Consider the following 6,840-nt stretch of genomic DNA (forward strand, 5'->3'; position numbering starts at 1 on the left):
TCCGACCCTTCAAAGTAGAGTAAACCACTGATTGGTTTTTCAGGGACAAAACTGATAAGCCTTCCTATTTTCTTACCCACTCAGAATCGTATTTTCCATTACATTATCAACATTACATCAAAACAGGCAACGAATGATCAGCAAATTAACATCAGAAAGAAATAATTATATGTTGTTTGCACATTTTTCTCTTTGTTCCCACGTGATCTTGTAGTTCTCCTTGGATCTTGTAGTTCCCCTGTGATCTTTTGCACCCAGTGGGGTAGGGCGCACGCCGTGGGACTGAACAAATGCAGGGCGCTATGGAGGACGAAGGCTGAGTGACGTCACCTATATCTGTTACTGCAGGGGGATTAGGAAGCTTGTCGGTAGCGGCGGCCATGCTGGAAATTCTGTCTCAACCTAACTCTCATTCTTCACCTAACGACTGACTAAAAGAGCTGGAGCTAAGGCGGTGTTTAAGCCTCTTGATCAACATGTACATTGTGCCCGCCCTGTCAATCAGGTCAGTCACGGGCCTGACTAAGCATAACTCGTATCCTTCATCAAATCAAAGCGGAAGATTTATCATCAATATAATTTTTTGTACCAGGCTGTAAACATGGTTATTTTCTGCTGTAAAGCGGGAGAATTTGAATGTGGTGTGTGTGCACTTAGAGCCAGCCTCAATTGAGCTTGAGGCTCGAGGAACTGCATATTTTTTTCACTTTTCCATTTGCTTCATTTTTCAACGCCCGAGGTCGCCACTTGAACGCAGCACAAACTGTAAAGCTGCACAAGATGGGCTGACTGTATTTTGTTTTGTTTTTTTTATAGCTGAAGGCTTTAGCGTGAACTTTGCACTTTTCGGAAGATGACCCCGACCTGCTGCCAGAGTTAAACACTGCAGCAAACAGGTGATTGGGCCGCGCTGTGGACATGAGAGGGACACCATTCTCCCTGTTAAAATTCATTGTTCTCTTCAATCAACCTTTGAAACTACTATTTTAAGGTGTAAAAGTTACATAATGTTGCTTCAAGGAAGAAACAACAGTAATACTCTGTGGAAATCTACTTTTGTTTGCTTTGCCATAAATCTGCAATCAGACATATTCTTTGAAAACTTCAGAATTAGGGCCACGAAAGAGGTTAAATGCATACTTTTGTTGTTGCTTGACAACAGTGAGGAGGAAGCCCGTTCTTCACTGAGAGGATTGTGACAATATAAGCCTTCTCTAGTCTGAACCGACATTTATCTTTTTTAGAAACAGCTAACTGTCAGGGAGACAACAGCCCAAGTAAATTAAGGATTATATTTAGGCTGCACAATTCTTGTTTGTGTGTACAAGAGTCAAATGTTACATGTTACACACCTAAAACAACCCAGCTTAACAGAAAACATACTATGTTAAAACAAAGAAGAAACAGGAAATGATTATTACTTATAAGTACTGTACATTAATGATGCATTTTACATTTTCAGGTGCATTTTGTATTAATCAGATATAGTGATGTATCCATATGATTGTCTTGTAACTCCGACATTGCTGTATCGTGAAATGATAATTATAATGGGCTATTTATCCCATTGACTCCCACTCTCTTCTGTCTTTCAGATGCAGGTGGCTGCATAAGCTATGCATGGATCCTGCACCCCTACCCTTCATCCAGCAGCAGCCATCACTTTACAAAACGAGATGACATAAAACTTGGCATTCTGATTCTTTCTTGTTAGCATCTATTCACAAATTGAGCTCTTCTTCTCATTTGCACATGTGTATGATCAGTGGATTCTGATAAAGCCTGCTTTTAACAGCCAAATTATAAAAAAACAAAGCTATCATTCACATCAATTTAAGGACTGGAAATAGTCCATGCACTAACCTAAAACTGCATTTGAATTGTTTCTTTCTGTGGCTGGGGAGCTATATCTGTTTAAATTGATGGTTTTCTCAAACATAGGCGTTGATGTTCCCACTGTTGTTGAATAAATCCAGTCTGGAACTCTGTAGGGGAGCTTCAAGTAATATTTCACTTGTCCAGGATGCTTTGAAATAAACTCTGAATGTGTTCGAACATGAAAAGATGCCGTTTTTCCTCTAAAGCTGGCTGAAAGATGTCTGGGGAAGAGCTCAGATGCTAGTGGTTGAAAAAAGACCAGACAAAAATATGCTGACCATATGTCGGATGAAAAAGCTCATAGTTGAAAGCGTGTCAAGATGATTTAAAGTGAAGCATAACAGCCATATTAGTCCATGTGAAGCAGTTGATTATTACATGAATATTAAAAACAGGCAAAATGGAATGAGAGAAAGAAAAGCAGAGAGCAGCTGTGGATTCAAAGTCAGGATAGGTCTTCAGAGCCAGCGCAGCCAGAGATTTTCAGAATGAAACCTGTTGATGGGGTTTTGTGGAAGGTCTTTATTCTAAGACACCATCAGGAGAATTTTCCTGGTGCAAGAAAATCCATTTTGTTCCAGGTATCTTTAAATGCTGCAACGAATAATATTTTGTGAAACGGTTACTGACCCTTTAAGATAGTTTTTTTTTGTAAAGATAAAAATGTATCGGTGGAGGACTTCCTGAGAACTGAGAGACTGAAGTATAGTGAAGTAGAGAGCACCATAGATGGAAGTTTGATCCTTTTTTAACACAGCACCAAAGTTAACATGTTGGGTCATTTGTACATTCTACTAGGAATATTTAATCAACTTTTTAATTTAACTCATTTTTGGGTGTCTTGATGGATATTACATCAATGTGATATACTTGTTTAAATCATGCAAACTGAATGCCTTAAAAATACCAAGCAAGTATAACTCATATCTGAAGTACTTTCTAACAGGAATTATACATCACAAAATATTATACAAATCATATGTATCTTTATTTTACATAATAACACACACATACTTCTAAGTTCAGCTTTACACATTTTTATTTTCCCATTTTCAATGAAACAAATGTTCCTTTTTTTTTAAAACTAAGATTCCCATTACCATAAAGTTAGAATTTGTAATTTAAGATGGTTTTGGGATATTACTGCCTTTATTTAACCACCAGTCAATTCTAAAATTGAATGCGGAGCTGTATCCCAGATCAAAGCATGTTTAAGACCTCTGAATATTTGTTTGGTGTTTGAATGTTGTGTCAAATGTTTGTATCTTTTGCATCTTGTCCTAATTTTTATGTCACAAATGGAGCCTCTGTGATGCGGGACAAATTTCAGACCATGTCAAGCAATCAATCAATCAACAGAAGAAGAGAGACAGGAAATGTTGGTGAGGAGTTTGGAGGATGACGGGCAGCAAAGGGCCAAGATTTTGAACCCACGGCCGCTGCGACGACGTCCACAGCAGCCACATAACACAACCTAAGGGTTTCCAGCACCACGATACAGTTCTGATTACTAAACTTCCTAAAACAAAAATATGTCAAAACAAAGCAAAAATGAATCAGACTACAAGGTTGTTCAAAACATGCATCAGTGTTTAAATGAGTCTGTAAGCGTTTTTTAATGGCTTTAGAGTATTTCAAGTGCCGAGCATATGACCGCTTAAACAAGAGTCAGTCAGCTTGAGGTTGATTTTGGAGATCAACCATTACACTACCTCCCTCCACACAAAGGTAATTTAGGGAAAGAGGTCTTTTTTCATTGATATAGTCAGCAACCCAACAGAAACTTGATAACTGTCCTCAATAAAATTCAACTTAAAGGCACAGTTTGTAGATTTCGCTGCAAGGGGCTCTGAATCAATACAATAACAAAAAGATGACGTTGAGGCTCATGGGAGTTCTCTGGCGGCCGTCAAGACAAGACATATCCTGTAACAACTATAAAATGACATATATATCTGCCTTTGATAACTGTTGGAAATATTACAGACTGTAAGTGACAAAATGCTACATGTTGTACGTTTGAATTGTTATCTTATCAGTCGTTACTTTTTTGTCTTTATAATCTTTTTCTGTAATATTGATCACGTTCTGTTCTTAAAAAAGCAGCAATAAATATAACATTTTGAAAGAATTTGCACATGATTTTATAGATGATAAATGTTAAGAAATGAATTAATACACAATAACTGTGGTAATTGTGAAACCAAGATTATATCTCAGAAAATAATTGTACCATCATCGTACTATAATCATACTTATCATTGCATCCCTGGAGCAGACTCGACATGAAGCCTGATGTGTATCTGTATTTAAGGTATGTCACTGAAGTTAATGAGCAGCATGTCTCTGTTAACAGAGCGACAGCTTTCTGAAGAGGCATCGTTTGATCCCACGTAGGACTAGAAAATTATTATTTGATAATAATCATCCACTTATCATTTTACCCGCACAGATGTGATGTTATGTATAAAGATAATTCACTGAGATGTTGATTCACCAGGCACATTCTTTTTATGCCAACTGTGCAGGCATTTCGTAGCTGCCTCTACAGGTTGACACAGACATCATTCCACTACTCATATATTGATTTGAAACAGATACACAAGCTTCTTAAATGTACAGGATACCTTTACTGCAAGGACACCCAAGCAAGGTGGACTCATGGCGTCAGGAGGAAATCATGAGCAGCGGTGAATGAAATGAGCAGAGAAAGACTTCTGATGAACAGGATGTCACTGTCATGAAATCACACTTTTGTAGAGTCCTGGAGAGAAGAAAAAAAACATACATTTAACATGATCACAAAACTGTTTAGTGGGTGTGTCTTTTTTTGGACATCTAACCTGCTTGTGGAAAAATTGTTTCCCGAGCTGGATCACTCAATTATTACATATTTGGCTATTTCTATAAACCAGTTGGTACATGATTTATTCAGGTTAAATGTCCTATGGAATTAATGCACACAAATATATCTTAAAAGCTTCCTGCTTTGTGTATTGACTGTATCTTCCTAGATTTGAATCAGTTTGGTTACTCATGTCTCCAGCTTTGTGACTGTCTAGCACTCTTGATTGTTTGAGCATGACTCTCTTCAGATCTGCAGGTCCGGTTTATTCTGGCTGTACAACTTGATGTTGTTCTGTTTTACACAGCATATAATCGTGGTTCACAATCGGCTGCAGTCTTTAGTTGATCTTTGCCTTCACATTTTAGTTCTGTCTTTTGTTTAGAATAGTTAAAATGTTAAAGTGAGAATACTTTTTTACAATCATGTTTAATTGAGAGCACAAGAATGTGAAGAGTGTTGCCTTGAGAGTATTGTGAGTATTGAATGATGCTATAGCACATCACATAATGCTTCCATCTCTATCTGAGATCCATCCAGGTGCAAAATAACATGTTAAAGGTCGAGTTTGGATCCATTATTAACTTAAGAATAAGTCTGTTTGTATTCTAGGTGACACATTGTACAAAATACGCTCTGTATTTTAAAACATGTTGGACGCTCAGGTCTCTGACTCCACAGCATGACGTATTGACTGCGGCACAGTTTGAAAGTAGAAGGAGACAGAAGGACAGACGGGAGTAGACATTTTAATTTGTTGCTGTTTCAGGGCATCCCCCCGTCCTCCTTTTTCTTCCCCTTTGTGAGTTATATGATGAAGATTCTCTAGAGGAGCAAAAAGTCGAACCAGCTTTGCTGTTTTAAAGTAAAAGTGTTTGAGGGAAGGGAATTGGAAAGGCAAATGTCGCCTTGAACAGGCCCCAGGTGAGAGACAATTACTAAGTACAAGTCCCCAAATGATCAGAGCCCTGCTATATTTTAATTAGCCTGGTTTCTTGGTTGGGATACTATATTTACTCGCTTTAAGACCTTTTAAGTGAGAGCACTGATGTGTTTTTAATTTACCTACATTTACCAAGTTTGGTCCCTAATGAATAGAAGGTAACATGGATGTGACTTTTCCAAAAATCAAGTTTAATGGATTCAAAACGTCATTGAATCTAAAACATATAATACTGTTTTTATAAGTGTTTTTAATATTAACTTTACACCTTTTAATGAATATTTGTAATAGTAATATACACAAGGTGTAAAACATTCCTGACTGTACTTGCGTACTTTGGTGTGTAAGTTAAATTTCAGTTTGATATTCCATGTGACAAAGGGTTTAAGAGTTTGGATGTTTCTGGTTGTGAGCCAAAGGGACGTTGACATTTCAAAGCACTATATATTGAGAGAGTTCATGACCGCAACAAAAGCTGTTGACTTGTGACTTGTTAAACATGAGAGTGCTCTTGAATGAGGCATAAACAACATTCACAACAACTTCACCTATCTGTCTCTCTGTTTTTTTTAATATATTTACTCTGACCTAGAAATACACACAACAACATACAACACAGACCACACCACGACTCCCACATCCATACGCTCTCACACACCGGGGGTCAGTGTGTGTGACCTGTGTATAATGGGGTCATGATCCCTCCATCCTCTGTGGAGAACTCATCACTGAGCTCAGAGCTAAATACACCTGACAGAGCTGGTATTCTCTCACACTCACATACACAGGACATGGTCCATGAACCAGCAGCGCTCCCTTGACAAGGTGTCCTGTATGTGTTTGTTTGTGTGTGTGTGTGCATGTGTGTGTGTGTGTGTGTGTGTGTGTGTGTGTGTGTGTGTGTGTGTGTGTGTGTGTGTGTGTGTGTGTGTGTGTGTGTGTGTGTGTGATTATATACCATACACAGTGTAGTATATGGTATATATATAATGTAGTGCTGTAGTAGTTGTAGTCATAGTAATAGAAGCAGTCATGGTTGAGGAAGTAAAGACTCGGTCTATTCAGACCCGTCTGTATTGTTGTGTCCTCTTCTTCAGGGCTGTTTGTGCTATTATATCAAATGTTCAGCTACTGCTTCTAATGGTTTTTCTCCTCAGGTTGAGTTTGAACAAAT

The sequence above is a fragment of the Labrus bergylta genome, chromosome 10 (genome assembly GCF_963930695.1).
Source record: "Labrus bergylta chromosome 10, fLabBer1.1, whole genome shotgun sequence".
Taxonomy (NCBI): Eukaryota; Metazoa; Chordata; class Actinopteri; order Labriformes; family Labridae; genus Labrus; species Labrus bergylta.